The 18,884-nt window shown below is 42.8% G+C and overlaps 1 protein-coding gene across 11 annotated transcripts in view; it reads left to right on the forward strand.

Annotated features, from left to right (window-relative positions):
* ABLIM3 (actin binding LIM protein family member 3) overlaps positions 1 to 18,884 on the forward strand; it is a 118,598-nt gene that overhangs the window by 666 nt on the left and 99,048 nt on the right. The window lies entirely within an intron of this gene.

Below are 18,884 nucleotides of genomic sequence, written 5' to 3' on the forward strand. Positions count from 1 at the left end.
CCTCCTCTCCTTTGCCATGGGAACAGGGGTGGGGGCGGGAGGTGAGGGAGCCTGCGCTCGGGCTGCCTGGAAAGAGGAAGGAAGCCTGGCATCTCTGGACACATGACCCCCAGGCTCCTTTTTGGTGCTTTCCGTTCTCCTTGGCAGAGGGATAGCTTCATGACTCTGGTTTTTCGTGATAATTTTGCCAATATTTTATCAGCGGCGCCGGTCGCCTCTGCTGGGAAGGCTGCTTGTCTCCTTCTAGCACTGCCTGGGAAGGCCTAGGAAGCAGTGTGTGGCCATTGTCTGACTGTGGGGACTCTGAGGAGACCTCCCTGCACACCTCTGGAAGGCACTGCCTGTCCCAGAGGTGGGAAGAGCAGGGAAGCTGGCCTGTGGGCAGGCGGGAGGGTAGGTGGGTGTGGGCAGGCAGTGGGCTGGGAAACCGCAGTTTGATAAACAAATCATCACCAGGCCACCTTTGGGTCTGGAGATTGTGAAAGATCCAGCTCCGGAGTGCCTGCAGCCCGGTGGGCCCAGGCACTGGTTTCTCTATGTACTTGCAGGCTGGTTAGTTATCCTTGAGAACAAGAGGACAGGAACAACCCTTTGGCCAAGGGCTCTAACATGCCAGAGGCAACAACTGCTTGCAGAGCCAGGACCAGATATTTTGCTGCCAGGTAGGGCCTCAGCTACTGAGAATGCAGTCCGAAATTCAAGAAGGCATAGTCTATTTCTCTTCAATGTAGCGCTGTGACCTGGGAGGGCATGTCTTGTTTCCAGACTCACTCTCCCGCCCTCTTGTCAGCTTGGCCTGTCTAGGTTATTCCAGCATCGCATGGGGCTGTTGAACCAGAGAACCCCTACAAACAGTCACTTTCCTGGGTCTATGACTTTGTTATCAGTCCCCTCTCTGCATCTCAGACTGCTTGTCTGTATGATGAGAGAGGTTGAATTAGAAAGCCTTCTAATCGGCTAGGCACCGTGGCAGATGCCTGTAATCCCAGCAGTTTGGGAGGCAGAGGCAGGTGGATCACGAGGTCAGGAGTTCGAGACCAGCCTGACCAACATGGTGAAACCCTGTCTCTACTAAAAATACAAAAATTAGCCAGGCGTGGTGGCATGGACCTGTAATCCCAGCTACTCGAGAGGCTGAGGCAGGAGAATTGCTTGAACCTGGGAGGCGGAGGTTGCAGTGAGCTGAGATCGTGCCACTGCACTCCAGCCTGGGCAACAGAGTGAGACTCTGTCTCAAATAATAATAATAATAATAATAAAAGAAAGGCTTCTAATCTAAGAATCTACAAGTTTTTTTTCTTAAAAAGCTAGAGCTGAGCAACAAGGCCAGAACTATCAAGACCTTATTGAAGCTGTATCCAGCCAAAACCTATTTCTTCACACACTCCACCCCGCCCCCACCTCCATTTCAAGACTGTTGGCATAGAAGAGAAAAAAAACAACAACAACAAAGCAAAAACTACTGAGATGAAAATTAAATATATTTATTTACTACATATTTGTATGATTCATCTCTCTGCTGTCTTCCTTTGTGTATTGCGTATCTATGCTTAGCTAGCAAGTGTGGCTGGACTCTCCCTGCCTCTTACAGCCAAAGAATTTTGCCTTTTGATTTTGACAGGCTGGAATGGTGTTTTGGCTTCACACCAGGCTCAGGAAAAGAGGAAAATCCTGCAGCCCCTATCAGCTAGTGGGTCACATGTTTGCATTTGCATGTTTTCAGGCAAATAAAGATGTGAGTTGCCTGTCACTTCTCACTATCTCTAGGGGGAAAAAATGTATTTATGAGAGTCCTTTCCCACTAAGTGGCAGAAGAGAAAGATGGCTCATCTATTTTTCAAGGAACTATGAAAAGAAACCGGCAACTGACTCTGCCCTTTTCTCTCTCTGGAATGCTAAGGAACTCTTGTCCTATTAGTAACACTGAGTATTCCTGAAAGAAGAAAACAGAGACTGTCCTTCTGAAAGCAAGAAAGCAAGAGAGAGAGAGAAAGAGAGAGAGAGAGAGAGAAAGGAAGGGAGGAAGGAAGGAAGGAAGGAAGGAAGGAAGGAAGGAAGGAAGGAAAGGAGGGAGGGAAGGAAGGAAGGAAAAAAAGCACCAATAGAGTTGAATACTGACTGGCAAAAATGCCACTACTTTTTATAAGCAGGGAGAGTGTGTGTATTTTGCAGTAGTGGAAAATGAACAGAGGAGAATGACTCAGCAGCCCCGGAAGCCCCCAGGGTTCCCCCTAAAAGGAAATGCTTCTCTAAACAGACACCTGGGGGACACAGCAAGTGCAGAACTTTGGGGGCTTAACTCCATCATCATGGAGGTACCTCCCAAACCCAAGAGGCTGCAAATACAGAGAGTAGACAATCAGACCTCACAAGAAAAGGAGTAACAGAGTCATAGAGTGGCATGGATAGGGCATTGGCAGGGGGTCCTTGGGTGACCTGACCAAGCAAAAATCTCCCCTTTGAGATGTGAAATTCTTAACTTGATCCTCATGCCTGATACTATCCCTAATAGAAACTCTTGCTTAGTTTTTCTTTCACTTCTATTTATTTACTCCTCATTCTCCACCAGCCACCATGCCAAGCACTCCCCTGATTGAGCTCACCAGACTGTCCCACCCAACCTGTGACATGGGTGTTTTTCCTCATTTTATGGGTAAAAATTTGAAGCTGTGTTCAGAAATGTTGTAGTTAATGCTCAGTGGCTTCTTCAAGTCATGCAGTTAATTGTTGGGTTATGAAAGATACTAGGATGTGTAACACGTCTGACACTGAGTACAGCTCCTAATCAATGGTTCAAATGTCAACACTGAAATGGAGGCAAAATGTGAGATTACAGTCATCCCTTTGTACACGTGGGGACTGGTAAAATTGTGTATACTAAGTCCTGTAGTCAGCCTTGTGGAACCTGCTTATAAAAAGCGTCAGCCCTCTGTGTAGGCGGGTTTCAAATTCTGCAAATACTGGTTTTTTTTTTCATTTCAAATTTTATTTTAGATTCAGAAGGTACATGTGCAGGCTTCGTTACATGGGTATATTGCTTGATGCTGAGCTTTGAGATACACTTGATTCCATGACCCAGGTACTGAGCATAGTACCCAATAGTTAGTTTTTCAACTCTTGCTCTCCTCCCTCCCTTCCCCCTCTAGTAGTCCCCATTGTCTATTTTTGCCGTCTTTATGTCCGTGAGTACTTAATGTTTAGCTCGCACTTGTAAGTGAGAATATGCAGTGTTTGGTTTTATGTTCCTGAAATAATTTGCTTAGGATAATGCCCTACAGTTGCATCTATGTTGCTGCAAAGGACATGATTTTGTTCTTTTTTATGGATGCATAGTATTCCATGGTATATATGTACTACATTTTCTTTACCCAGTCCACTGTTGATAGACACCTAGGTTGATTCCATATCTTTATTATTGTGAATAGTGCTGCAATGAACATATCAGTGTGTGTGTCTTTTTGGCAGGACAACTAATTTTCTTTTGGATATATATCCAGTAATGGGATTGCTGGGTCAAATGGTATTTCTGTTTTAAGTTCTTTGAGAATTCTCCAAATTGCTTTCCATAGTGGCTGAACTAATTTACATTCCCATCAACAATGTATAAGCATTCCCTTTTCTTTGCAGCCTTGCCAGCATCTGTTGTTTTTTGACTTTTTATAATTGCCATTCTGACTGGTATAGATGGTATCTTATTGTGGTTTGGATTTGCATTTCTCTGATTATTAGTGATGTTGAGCATTTTTATTTTTTCATGTCTATTGGTCACTTGTATGTCTTTTTTTTTTTTGAGATAAAGTCTGGCTCTGTTGCCCAGGCTGATGTTCAGTGGCACAATCATGGCACACTGTAGGCTCAGCCTCCCGAGCTCAAGCGATCCTCCCACCTCAGCCTCCTGAGCAGCTAGGACGATAAGTGAGTGCCACCATGCCCGGTTAAGTTTTGTATATTTATTTTGGTGGAGACGGGTTTTGCCATGTTGCCCAGGCTGATCTGAAACTCCTGGTATCAAATGCTTCAGCCTCTCAAAGTTCTGGGATTACAGGTATGAGCCAGTGTGCCCAGCCCACTTCTATAGCTTCTTTTGAAAAGTGTCTGTTCATATCTTTTGCCCACTTTTTAATGGTTTTTGGGGTTTTTTGTTTTTGTTTTGCTTGTTGAAATGTTTAAGTTCCTTACAGATTCTAGATATTGGTCCTTTGTCAGATGCATAGTTTGCAAATATTTTCTCTAATTCTGTAAGCTGTCTGTTTACTCTGTTGATAGTATCTTTTGCTGTGCAGAAGCTCTTTAGTTTAATTAGGTCCCAGTTGTCAATTTTTGTTTTTGTTGCAATAGCTTTCAAGGACTTAGTCATAAGTTCTTCCCCAAGGCCAATGTCCAGAATGGTGTTTCCTAGGTTTTCTTCTAGAATTATTATAGTTTGAGGTCTTACAGTTAAATCTTTAATCCATCTTGAGTTAATTTTTGTATATGGTGAAAGGTAGGGGTCCAGTTTCATTTTTCTGCATGTGGTTAGCCAGCTGTCCCAGCACCATTTATTAAATAGGGAGTCTTTTCTCCATTGCTTAATTTTGTCAGCTTTATCAAAGATCAGATGGCTGTAGGTATGTGGCTTTATTTCTGTGTTCTCTATTCTGTTCCATTGGTCTATATGTCTGTTTTTGTACCAGTACCATGCTGTTTTGGTTACTGTAGCCTTATAGTATAGTTTGAAGTCAGGTGATGTGATGCTTGCAGCTTTGTTCTTTTTGCTTAGGATTATTTTGATAATTTGGTCCCCTTTATGAGTCCACATGAATTTTAGAATTGTTTTTTCTAATTCTGTAAAAAATGATGTTGCTAGTTTGATAGGAATAGCATTGAATCTATAAATTGCTTTGGGCAGTATGGCCATTTTAATGATATTGATTCTTCCAATCCATGAACATGGAATTTTTTTTCATTTGTTTGTGTCATCTATGATTTATTTCAGTGGTATTTTGTAGTTCTCCTTGTAGAGATCTTTCACGTCCTTCGTTACATATATTCCTAGGGTTTCTCTCTCTCTTTCTCTCTCTCTCTTTCTGTGTATGTGTGTGTGTATGTGTGTGTGTGCATGTCTCTTGTAAATGTGATTATGTTCTTTATTTGACTCTCAAATTCAGTGTTATAGGTGTATGGAAATGCTACTAATTTTTGTACATTAATTTTACATACTGAGACTTCACTGAAGTCAGAGTTTTTGTCATGAAGGGGTGTTGGATTTTATCAAAAGCTTTTTCCATATCTTTTGAGATAATCATATTTTTTTTGTTTTTCATTCCGTTTATGTGGTGAATCACATTTATTGATTTGCACATATTGAACCAACCTTGCATCCTAAGAATAAACCCTACTTGATCATGGTGAATTAACTTCTTGATGTTCTGCTGAATTTGATTTGGTAGTGTTCTCTTGAGGATTTTTGCTTCTATGTTCATCAGGGATATTGGCCTGTCATTTTCTTTTTTCATTTTGTCTAAATACTGTATTTTCAATCTGCCTTTAGTTGAAAAAGATCTGTGTAAGTGGACCTACACTGTTCAAACCTATGTTGTTCAAGGGTCATTCATATAAGAAATTCCTAATCACTTTATCTGGAGAAGAGGAGCATGGGGCTGTGGTCTTTGAGCAGTGATAAGAGTTGATAGAGTGCAGACCCTGGAATCAGACTGTTCCAGGTTCCAGTTCTCGTTTTTTATGTGTTAGATGTGTGGCCTTCAGTATGTTGTCTCATTGGCAAAAAATGGAAATGACGAGGCATACCTCAGCTGGGAATAGAAACCAAATGTTAATGTTTTGTGTAGTACCTTGACTGTGGGCACAACTGGCATCATGTCAGTGATGGGTGGTCACACTGTCATTATCACTGTGGGCATCATTGTGGCTGTCATTGTGGATTTTATGACATTAGCAAGCAGCTCACACAACCTCTCAGACTTCAGTCACATCCTTCTCATGAATTGAGAAGCATACCTGAAGTGTGATTTTTTAAGGATTAAATGGGATTATGAGATGTTTTATAAACATTTGTAAATTGTTTTTACTAATAAAAAAATTCTTAGATTACAAAAACAAGAGCATGCTTAGTCAGTTACTCTTCAGTGTGAATTTTAGTTTCATTAGAATCCTTTCTTCTGAAATCTAGCTGAACATTAAGAAAGGGGTAATTTTGGAGATGCTGGAGTGAGGTGGTGTGCAGACCTAGGTAGAGCACAGCAGGTGGGGTCCAGTCCTCATTCTGGAGAAAATAGACACCAAACATGTGAGTAGGACACCCAAGGCTCAGAAAGGCCTGGGCTCATACTGAGTCAGTACACTCGCTTCGGTGAAGGACTGCAGAGGAAAGGAGGGAAACTGGCCAATCATTGCCACTTTGGCTTCTGTAGGGTGGTTCCAACATTCAGCCTTTCTTTCCCTCATGAACTCTCAACCTATTCCAAGGATCTCTCGTTTGTCTCCTGACCTACTGAGGCAGCCTCTAACTGGCCTTTCATCTGCGCCAGTCCCCTTCAGCCACCTACCGCATCCCCACTCTGTATCATATTCTGCTTAAAGCGAGGCTCCCATGCTCCTAGGGTGAGAAAGGAAACTCCTCAACAAGCCTGTAGGACCCTGTGTGGCCTGCTCCTGCCCTTGCTGACCAGCCCCATCTTGTCTACAGTGCACAGTTCTCAGTGTTCTTGTCACATGTGCCTTCTCCCATTCCCTCTAAGGGTTTGCTCCTGCTGACTTTACATGCATGGTTCCTTCTGCCCAGAAAGCCCTTTCCCGACTAGCACCAGCCCCTCTGCCCAGCCCCACACTTCACACTTCACCAAGGCTTGCCTCCTAACTCCCCAGAGCACCAAGATCAATGGTACCATGTACCGCTCCTACTCATTTTATAGGCTTCCTCCTGCCTCTAGCCCCTTTGTTGGTCTTTACCATGGATTGGTATGCTAACAAATTACTTTTTTGAAGTAGACTTTGTTCTGTTGAAGAGAGTATTGAAGTGTCATATAACTCCCACAAAGATGTCGTGGGATAAGTAGATACCATGCTGGGACGGCAAGAACCTGAGCTTTGGCATATGGATTCTCGAGTTCAAACTCAAGATCTATCGTGTACTGTTTCTGTGGTCTTGGACAGAATAGATCATGCCTCTGAGTTGAATTTTACCGTGTATAAAATGTGAGCAATAAATACCAATGTGCAGGGTTCTTGTAAGGATTAAGTGAAATAACATTAGAAACTCACTGGCATTGGGTCTCAGTGAATGGAGTTGAGTCTGAAGTTGAGTTGGCTGTTGAGTAAAGCAAAGTTCTGGAAAGATGGTGTCATTAAAACCAAATCCTCTGATTAAAAATTAGTCTGTTCTTCTGGTATTACAGTAGGTGCTGGATTTTCTACATAGGAAAGTCATAGCTCCCAGGAAGCCTACAGGAAGCTTATTAACCTGGCATTGTATATGGCATGGGTTGAAAAAGGGAAGACAGGAAGTTAGGATTCCAATTGTCCTGGTTCAGAAAACATCTGAGGGCCAAAATTTTGATGGTTATAAAACTAGAAATAAGGGGAAACATCCTTTAGAAAATAAAGACTGCATGGCCTAGCCACTGATTGTTTTATAGGGCAAAGAGGAAAAGGAGGATTCTATTAGGTAGGGTCTTGGCAGAGAACAGATTGGCAGTTTGGGAGGAGTTAAATGGAAGAACTCCTCACAAGTATATAAGAAGGACATTAAGAAACAAACAAAGAGAAGCAAGCATGGCCCAGTACTAGGAGCCTAGTAACTGTGGCACATGACCCACTACTACCACAACTGCCCCCCGCTGGACCCAGAGACCCAGCTGGCTATGGGGTGAAGGTTGCCTGACAGGAACTGTGGCTGTGGCCCCAGGAAGGCAGCCAGCCTAGTTCCAAGGAAAGAACCAGGAGGATAAATATCCTGATCCTCCTCTTCTCTCTCCCTCAGATCTCCTATGGGTACTCCCCATTGGTCAAGTCCAATCAGAAGCCAGAGGGCAAGGAAGGCATTTGATAGGTCCATAATGGTCAGCAGCTTCCCACGGCACAGTCCAGAGTAGGGAAGCAGGCAGAACAGATCTGGAGAGGTGAGGGAGTTCAGAACAGAAGACACCCAGCACACGGGGCATGATGACCTTCCTCTGCTAATGCCGTTGCCCAGATCAAGAAATCTAAGGATCCCTGAAGAACAGGATCCCTAACACACAAGAACACAGTAGGATGCCCTCTCCAGAAATTCTACATCTGCAAAACAGATAAAGTAGAAGTGATTATTTACTCTACAAGGTTAGAGATGGTTTTAAAACAGTGCTTCCCAAATGAATGAGGCAGTTGTTGATAGATGATTACTTGAGGCTAAGGAGGGGTTAGAGAAATAACGTAAGGAACAATTTTAAAATCATCCAAAATGACTATAACACATCTCAGAAGAATCACAATGTGATTTCAAGAGCACTTGGATTGCGTAAAGGAAGTGATATCAATTCTGAACTCCAGCTTTCCTATCTGGCAAAAACTTTTTCTTGCTGCGATAGCATCTGCTGTGGTGAATGGTCAACAACTGGCTGTTACCCAACTTTAGGCAGAAGCCATTGTGAAAGTACAGAAAACAACCAGAAGTGTCCAAACACCTTCGACTTTCTGGGTATTTTGCCAGATAAATTCTTCCTTTGCAGTTCTTAAGGACACAGACTGAAGCTAGGTTGGTGGGCTCAAATTCTAGCCCTGCTTGTACTTTCTGTGTATCCTTAGGCAAGTCCCTTACCTTCTCTGTGCCTCACTTCCTCATCTGTAATGATAATTACAAGGAGGCTAATAATAGTGCCTCTCTCATAGAGGAGTTATAAAGATACATAAGTTAGTTGTGAATTCCTTAGAACAGTGCATGACACATAACAAAGGTTTCTGAAATAAATAGTATGTATTAGTTTGCTAGGGCTACTGCACCAAAATGCTGCAAACCAGGTGGCTTAAACAGCAGAAACGTATTGTTTTATAGCTCTGGTGGCTGAAAGTCTAAAATGAAGGTATTAGTAGGGTTCCTTCTGAAAGCTGCGAGACAAATATCTACTCGAGACCTTTCTCCTTGGCTTGGAAATGGCTGCCTTCTGCCTGGGTCTTTTTACGTCACCTTTATCCATGTGTAGCTCTGTGTCCAGATTCCCCCTTCCACAAGGACACCAGTCACATTGGATTAAGACCCATCTAATGATTTCATTTTAACTTGATTACCTCTGGAAAGACTCTATTGCCAAATACAGTCATATTCTGAGGTACTGAGGGTTAGGGCCTCAATTATGAGTTTGTGGGGACACAATTCAATCCATAATAGACTGTTTGTTAAGGAAATGACTCCTCAAGGAGGTTTTCTTGTGGTCTGGTTTCCCCTGAATGTCAGTCACTGTCCATGCTAGCATGGGATGCTGACAGTTGGTGACTAAATGCAAGAGTCACTAAGTTTATCTATCTAGTCTTGATGTTTAAACCCTCATTTTGCTATCCTTGACCCATGGACGTGGACCCTCTCCTCCTAAGAACCTGAAGGGAAGTGCTCACATGTAGGAGATCCCCACGTGGGAAGACCCCAGTAATTTAGCATGTCCACAGCCAGTCTGCTTGCCATGCTTCCCACCTCACCTGGTCATTTCTCACAACTGTGGTGTTTCAATAGTGTAAGGGAATTTAGTCATGACATTCGTTTCCAGTCTTCCTAGTTCCTGGGCCTGTCCAACACAGGCAATAAGAATTGGATTGTCCATTTGTTGATTCATCAGGTATTTACTGGACACCAGCTCTGCACCAAGCATAATGCTGGAGATACAACAATAAATAGAACAAATGTGGCCTTTAACATCATGGGTCACACAGCTGGGCAAAAGGGGCCTCCTGGTGGCCAATGTAAAGGGACACGTCTTATTTGCCCTACACCAGGTTTTTAGTGAATTTGAATTATTTGCCAACAATGGGAAATTGGGAAATCAGAATTGGGATTTCTAGCTCTCTTCAAAACAAAACAAAATCGGAAGATTTTGCAGCCCCGACCTAATTTTTCTTCCTAACAGCAATCAATAGGATTGCCTGCTTTGGTTGGGGTATATACTTAGTGTCTGGCTTGCCACAATTATCACTTCCTATTAAATTACGCAGTGATAGCTTTATATTTTTATGTCACCTTGCCACTGTAGTCCAGTAGATGATCCATAAAACATCAAATATGTAGAAGTGATTCTTCACACAGAGATGTGGAAGCTGCAGCACATCTGTTAATGATTATGGGAGAAAATTCTGTCTGAAGTTAGCAATTGATTAACATTGCCATGCTATTAAAGTCCTCATGAAGTGAGCAAAACCCTGCCTCATGTCCTTATTCCCCCAACTGACCCATTCCCAGAAGGGTGATGTCATATCCTGTTGGATACAGTTAGGCAAATAACAGGGCAAGCAATGTCCTGCCCCGACCTCCTGGAGGTCAGTTTTGTTTTCAGATAACCTAATAAAAGACAGTAGGACACAGAACAAAGGAGGGCAATTCTGGATAACTGATCCCACATCTGGGCACCTTTTCTAGCCCAAAAGAGGGCGTCCGAGGAGGCTGGACTGTTCCAGAGAATGTTCTGACATACAGGACATGCCTGGTCCAGTTGAGAACATCTAGTCAACAGCATGAGCTCTATATGGGTTAGGTGAGTTTGATTAGCCACCCAGCTGAGGGGTGAGTGCTGAAAGGCCACAACAATGATTCCGTGTGGCTACTCACAACCATTCCTCTGTCATTACAGGGTCCTCCTGCTTAAGAAAGTAGATCATGCCAACATAATTTCTTCTGTTTAGGGCAGATTCTTCCTCATTCCTCTGGAAGAAATCAAGGTAGCAAATAATTCACAGAAAGCAAAGCACAGTGTCTGGTACATAGTAGGTACTCAAAAGATAATTGATGAATTAATGCATTCATGAAAAGCCCACTCTCTCTACTAAACCCTAAGATAAAGATAGATAAAGATCTCTTTCCTAAGCTCTAGGGTCATCTTTCTGATCATCTGCTAAGATGGCTACTGGAATATTCCCAAGGCACTTCAAATTCAACTTGAAATTTAATAAACTTACTCTCCTAAGAAAACAAAAAGCCTACCTTAGCTCTTACAGTCCCAGTTGATGTATAGAACCTCTATCTAGCCAGTCCTAAGTCAGTGATTAGAAAGCAGTCTTCTGGGACACTTCCCTTTCCTCCACTCTCTTGTATTCCATCTGTCGCCACATCTGGTCATTTCTACCTCCCAGACATGACTTGAACTCTTCCCCTCCTCAATGGCCATCACTCCCTAATGTCTCCTACACCAGGCATGGCAGCCCTTGGAGGAAGAGGATAGGGGAGCAGGAGTTGGTCTCAAGTTCAGAAAGAGGCAACTGAGCAGTGTGGCCTACTGGAAAAATGTGATTTCAGGCCATACGGACGGGAGGTGAGAGTCTCACTCTGCAGACCCTGATCAGGCTCTGTTTGAAACATTATGTTCAGGGAGGACAGTGATCAGCCGGTGCATTCCCAGGAAAGAGTGACTGGAACAGTGGAAGGACTTGAAACATGCTGGGGAGAGGATGTTTGCAGGAACAGTAGGAAGACACCAGGCAGCTCCACATGTTAGTTTTGTGTCTGCCTGGAGATGGTCCTTCAACGACTTCAGATTAGGTTTTACCTGGCTCCCTAAACATCTCTTAGGCCTTTTTTCTAAGGGTGTCACCAGTCAGACAAGGGGTACATACAGGCTCCACATGCTGCCCTGCTGTTCTCAGGGACTGTGGCGGCTGCTTGTGTGCCTGTGCCACAGCCCCACCTTCTTTTGCAGCAGAATGCTACTCTCTACTGCCTCTATCATTTCCAAAGCTTCTTTCTCGCATCTGCTTAATTTTGTGCAAAGCACAGGTCTTTCTCCACGGGCTGTTATCTCTTGCCCTCACCAGGCCAGCAGGGCCAATGAAGCAACTGCTTTGTAAGAGTCTAATGACACAGTTGATCTATTTTAAGCACCTGAAGCACACTCTATCAAGTGCCAATCTTCCCGCTGCAAGTCATGCTCAGCTTGCAGGAGCAGGGGCAGCCCGAGGTCTATTCCTGTGTTTTGAGATATGGGGAAATAGCCCAGGGATCCCAGCCCTGCCTGTCTGGTGATCGTCTAAAGCAACCATAAAATTAGATATTTTCACAGTCAGCCTGAGTCGTTCTTGAAGGAGAATTGCCTGTGATGTTAGAATTATATGGTGCAGGAACCTCAGGTGACTATAAATCCCCCTTTCAACTGGCAGAGACAGACCCTGGGCCTATTACATGCAAGGAGAAGGAACCTGAGAGGCAGCATTTCAGGAACTGAAGCCCAGTCGCCATCAGAAATTCCTTAGACTCAGACTAATGTTTTCTCCTCCTCCTCCTGATCAAGAGACTCTTTTCCAACTGCAGCCTGAGTGCAAATGTTTTACATCTATTTTTTTATTTAATCCTTGCAACAATCTTACATGGGCCTTCCTTGAATTCTGTGTCTAAGGAATATCCCCCGTGTTATATTTGCTCTCACCATTCTTCACAGAGCTTACCACAGTCAGTGATTATTTTGTTCATTAGCTCATTTTCTTTGTTTCTGTCTCTCATCCTCCTTTGACTGTAAGCCACATGACGGTTGTATGACAAACCCTGTCTGTTTTTTTCACTGCTGAGTCCTGCACACTCAACATGGTGTTTGATGCAGAGTGATGACCACTTATAAAAGCATTTATTGGACACATGAATGAGCCCACTCATGCTTCACAAAAGTCCTATAAAGAGGACACTGACATTATTCTCATTTTAAAAAGAAGGAAATTGAGGCCCAGAGAAGAGATAGTTGGCTCCAAATCTCAAAGTTAAGAAAAGTGATGGAGTCTTGAGTGAATACGTGGATGGATTCATTTAATGAGGAATACTTCAATATCCTCATTTTACATAAAAGGAAAATGAGGTTCAAAGGTAAATTGCCTGGATAAAGTCAAATGAGATAGGAAGCAGAGGAGCAGATGTTTAAACTGTTTTGGTCTGACCCTGAGGCCTCCTTTCCCTCCTCCCTGCTCCTCCTTTTTACTGTCTTTCTGTATTTTTACTGTGATGGAGATCGCCAGGGGAAACATGGATTGGGATGGCTGGTCTTCCCATTGGATGTCTCAGCACTATTCACTCATTCACTCAGGCAGTGAAACAAATCTTCACACTGTGAGACAGTGACATTCCATATTCCAGGCACCATGGAATCAATGATGCACAGGACAGAGAACTGGACCTCAGACTGCTTCCATCCAGCATCTTGGAGGGGCAGACACAAGCATGCATGACTGTGATGTGGGAGAAACCATGGTGGGTGCTGACAGGGAACGGAAGAGTACAGAGAAAGACAGGCCAGATTCCTCTGGAAGGCCTGGGAATGCTTGTTGGAGAAGGTTCCATTCCGCTTGGTCCTTGAGACAGGGAACAGACTTATGTTGTGTAGAGTCGAAGGAAAACAAAGAGCAGTCTAGATGGACTTACTCAGTTCCTGTGCAGGCATTCCACACACCCTAATGCACAATTCCTGAGTCCTGGGCCTTTGTCTGGGAACTGGGATGGAGACTGAAATAGAAAGGCAGAAAGCCCTCATCGGGAGCTGTTAGAAGTCCAGTTTGTGTATGCTAGAGAATATGAGTATGTGGACAGTGAGAAAAGGCTGGGAGTTGGTGAGGATCAGATCTTTGAGAGTGTCAGATGCCATGCTAAACAGTATTTGTTACAGTCTGTAGCCAATGAGGAGTCAGGAGAGGTTTGGAGCCCAGTAGTAACCTGCCCAGAGCTGTGCATTATTTAGGAAGATCTCCCCAGCAGCACATACCTGATGCATCAGAGGGCCTGGCGGCAGTGAGAAGCAGACCTAGTGCAGCAGTGCAGTTGTGAGTGGATGAGAGGGAGAGTGGAGAGTGTGGGGATGCAGGGAGAATGAGCTCCCAATGGTCCTGAAGCCCTGCTGTGCATTTCTGCACCTATGCCCATGGGTGGGCTTGCTGTATATTCCAATTTCTGGGACTGTGAAAACTGGTACTTTGAAAACTAGGTTATTGACCATACTGAGAAGCCTAGATCATATATATGATAAGAAGTTGAGCTCTAGAATCAGACTGCCTGGGTCCAAGTTCCAGCTTGACCCTTATTAGCTGTGCCGCCTTCAGAGAGTTGCTTTATACCAGACCCCCAAACTTCAGGTTCCTCTTAAGATGCGGATGATAGGTGAACTTTAAGTAAGAGAATATATGTGAGATGCTTAGCACAGTACCGGGCACATAGAAAATACTCAATAATGATTAATAGTGATAAGTAATGAAGCACATTTGAATGTACTATATTGGGGAACCCCCTTTTAAAGATACAAAATAACCAACACATGGTATTATTATGATATAGTCACCACTCGGTCATTCCACTAGGAAAGAAGAAGAGTGGTGTATATATATTGGTAACACAGGACTTTTTAAGCTAATATTTAAGGAGCATTTTATTACATGTAAGACCCTATTCAGACATTTTCCATGTATTACCTCTTTTGGTTCTTGGCATGAGTCAGGTGTGAAATGAATGTTGGAGAGGGCAATTCTGATTAAGCAGGGAACATGTCACATTAGTCCAGAGACTGGTAAACCTTTCCTGTAAGGGGATTTGCAAGCCACACAGTCTCTGTGGCATGAAACCTGCCATAGACAATGTGTAAAGAAATGGGCAGGGCTGTGTACCAATCAAAATTTAATTACAAGAATAAAGGTGGAGGGTGATTTGGCCCATGAACCAGTTTGCTGACACCTATACTGGATGACCTCAAAGGTCTTTTGCAACTTTGAGATTCTACTCTGAGATTCTAGTCCAAATGATGACAAAGAAATGTCCAATCCTTCTAATTTAGTCTATCTTTGTAATCACAAGGGGTGTTACTTCAAATAAGATAGAGAAGGTCATTGGCAATAGACACAGAGAGGACCAAAAAGCTTTCCATTCTTTGTGCTGCCGTTGTAGTCAGCACACCTCATAACTTACACTCTGGTATTATATGAGTCTTCTCAAGTGGCCATTAAATGCCAAGCTGCACAGGCTGCCCTGGGATCTGCAGAGTAAACAGTTCTTCAGAGGCAGAGAATGATACTCAGACCAGAGACTTTCACATTTGGGAAGGAGCATACAGGACAATATTCCATGGCAACACTTCGGTATCCAGAGCAAATCCTCCCTCTTTGCTCCCCATTCACATTTCCTACTCACAACCCACATGCCTTGTAGCCTAATATGATAGCCAGGGTGTCTGCTCAGCATGTTTTATCCTTCCTCCTTCTGATTCTTTATAAGAATTTCTCCCCATCTCCTTGTCATGCTAATGGACTGTCACCATGGTGTTCTGTCCCCCATGCCCCGCCCCTGAGAATGATATATGACTTGTGCTAGCCAGTCAGAGTTTCCCATCCACCTTGGCCACAAGGATTTGCTCATCAGTGGAAATTAAACCCAAGATAGGCCAATCAGAGTATTCCCTGGAATTGGATAGGGAGATATTCAGAAGAAGTATTTATTCCATTGAGGTTGCTGAGCTAAGGAGAAAAGAGTATGGGAATACCAGTGGCCATGATTGTCGAACATGAAGAAGCCATCTGCAAAATAAAGTCTTAGCTCTGACCATATAGGAAAGCCTCTAATCCAGCCATACCTGAAGCCAGAGCCACCTCAGACCCCAGACTTCCTAGTTGTAAGAACCAACAAATTCTCTTTTTGCTTACACTGGTTTCCACTGGGTTTCTGTAAAGTACAACTGAAAGGGTACCAACAAAGGCACTTTTTAAAAACCGTTATTTCCAGTTGGCAGTTGCCCTTATAATGACCCCTATTTATCAACAGCCCAGCCATCTTTAGGCTTAAATACTCTTCCACCCTGCTACCTCTCATTCACTCCTGAAGTGATTTTATTCCCTCCTCTGAAGTCCTTGGCCCTTAGTTTAAAACATTCTTATAATTACAGGTCATTTGCTGTGAGTCAACATAATTTATTCATGTGCATTTCTTAGTGCCTTCTTTTAGATTATAAACTCTTTGAGGATAGAAATCACGTGTCTGTGGGGTATAATGTATTTGCTCCCCAACTGCAAGCCAAAGATCACTGTGGAGCCATGGAATTATTGCTGGAGCTTACAAATCCATGTGTGCTCCTAATTCAAATGCATAATGCCTGTCAAATGCGTGTGTTTGAAAGAAGTCAACATGGCAGAAAGCTAACATGTAAGTATTACTTAAATGTAATACTAAAATACAGAGGCTAACAAATATTTTTTTCGTTAAAAAGGAATCCTCAAATGATCTAAATGTGGTTGCATGGATGTATATATATGTAAAACATTTTGAGCTGTATGTTTAAGATTTATATACTTGACTCTATGCAAGTTATGCCACAATAAAAAGTAAAAAATAAAACAAAAATAAAGAGTCCTTATACTTGATAAGTCTAGTCAACCATCAAGTACTGTTACAAGATCGATACCAATACACAAAAATTAATCCACGATCGATCACAGACCTAAATAAACCAAAAGCTAAAATTATACAGCTTCTAGAAGAAAATGTAGGAGAATATCTTACAACCTCAAGGGAGGTTGTAATGACTTCCCAGAACACTACAATTGGTAAAAATGGGCAAGAATTCTAACAGACACGTCACATGTACAAATGGTTAATAAGCTCATAAAAAGGAGCTTAACATCATTCATCATGTTAAATGCAAATTAAAACCACCTTTTTACAGCCTCCCAAATGGCTAAAATTCTGGTGAGAATGTAAAATGACACAACAACTTTGGAAAACTGATACAGTTTTATAAAAATTCAACATACACCTACCTATGATCCAGCAATGCCTCTCCTAGATATTTCCCTGTGAGCGATAGAAACATATATCTGCAAAAAGATTTATGCAAGAATGTTCCTGGCAGCTTAATTCATGATAACCCAAAGCTGGAAACAACCCAAATGTTTATATATAGACAAATGGATAAACAATCTGTGGTTATATTTACACAATGGTATACTATTCAGCAATAAAGAGGAACAAACTATTGACACATGCCAAAACATGAATGAATCTCAAAAACATGCTGAGTAAAAGAAACCACACATAAATGAGGGCATACTGTATGATTCCATTTATATGGAATTCAAGAAGGCAAAACTAATCTATGTGGACAGAAATTATAACAGAGTTTGCCTTTGATTGGGGGAGGGGTGACTGATTGCAAAAGGTTGCAGCAAATTATCTAGAGTGATAGAAATGTACCTTATCTTGATTTAAATGTTGTGGGCTATACATTTGTCAAAATTCATTGTATTTAAAATCTATATGTTTCATTAATTGCAAATCATGCCCAATTTAAACATATATGTGTGTATCCCCTTAAACAGAGTATGTGTGTATATACATATTCCCTTAAATAGAGTCCTAGGCTTGGAAACAGAAGAACAAACTTCAGATCTCAGCTCTCCTGCTAACTCTGTGACCTCTGAGGCCAGTATCCTTATAGGTTCTATGGCTCCATCCTATCAGTCTTGCTTACCTCAAAGAGCTGTTTCAACTATAGTAACACCTGTAAAAATTTTTGGTAAACCTTTAAGTATTGTACAGTTCAAGAACCTCCTCTCCAACTTATTTTGTGCAAGCATCTCCCTGGCCCTGATGTTCCAGCTGCACTGGCCTCCCTGAACTCACCATGTGCTTTCCAGCCTCTGGACCCTTCCTTGCATATGCTGTTCCTCCACCTCATTTGTACTTATCCCTGGTTTTCCACAGACAGCCCCTCCCATCCTTGTAGTCTCAGCAGAAATATTTTACCTTCAGATTACCTGTCCCCACCCCTTATTTATATCCTTCATTCTATTTGTCACACTTTGTAAATATCTGTTTGTTTACTTTTCACAGATCTTTCCCACAGAATTATTAACTCCCAAAGCATAGCAAACATGACGGTTTTATTCAATAGAGTATTCCCAGTTCTTAGCACATAGAAATTACCCAGTAAGGCCAGGAACAGTGGCTCACACTTTTGGAAGGCCAACATGGGTGGGTCGCTTGAGGTCAGGAGTTCGAGACCAGCCTGGCCAACGTGGTAAAACCTCATCTCTACTAAAAAAAAAAAAATTACAAAAATTAGCCGGGCATGTTGGTGCACACCTGTAATCACAGCTACTCGAGAGGCTGACACAGGAGAATCACTTGAACCAGGGAGGTGGAGGTTGCAGCGAGCCAAGATTGCGCCTCTACACTCTACTCTGGGTGACAGAGCGAGACTCCGTCTCAAGAAAAAAAGAAAGAAAGAAAAAGAAATTACTCAGTAAATATTGATGAATAAATAATTGTGCCAACAAACATGAACTTTGGTGTATAAACTTTGTAACCTGCTTGTGCTGACTCAGAACTTTCTGCTTGCAGCCAAGTCTTCCCTAGGGCATAGTAGGTGCCAAAAAATGAACCCAGGTTAAAGCTGGTGTCACTGTAGTGTGCTCACTCAGGAAAAGCTTTTCATGTCAAGGGACTCAGGGAAGGCTTAGGACATCCTGTGCTTTGGAAGACAGAGACACTTTCTAGTTATGGCTATACTTGATGGCTCCTCTGTTGGGCTGTAAGCCAGGGATTCTGTATGCACCTCCAGGCTGGGAAGAATCTGAAGCACACACAGGCTAACTGTCTATCATGGGGGAATTGTCCTCCATCTCCAGGGCCCTCCTTATCCCAAGCCCAGCAGTGGGCCCGAGAGCAAGCAATGAATGCCTATGTTCATATCATCTTATTC

This window comes from Papio anubis, chromosome 5, assembly GCF_008728515.1.
Source record: "Papio anubis isolate 15944 chromosome 5, Panubis1.0, whole genome shotgun sequence".
Taxonomy (NCBI): Eukaryota; Metazoa; Chordata; class Mammalia; order Primates; family Cercopithecidae; genus Papio; species Papio anubis.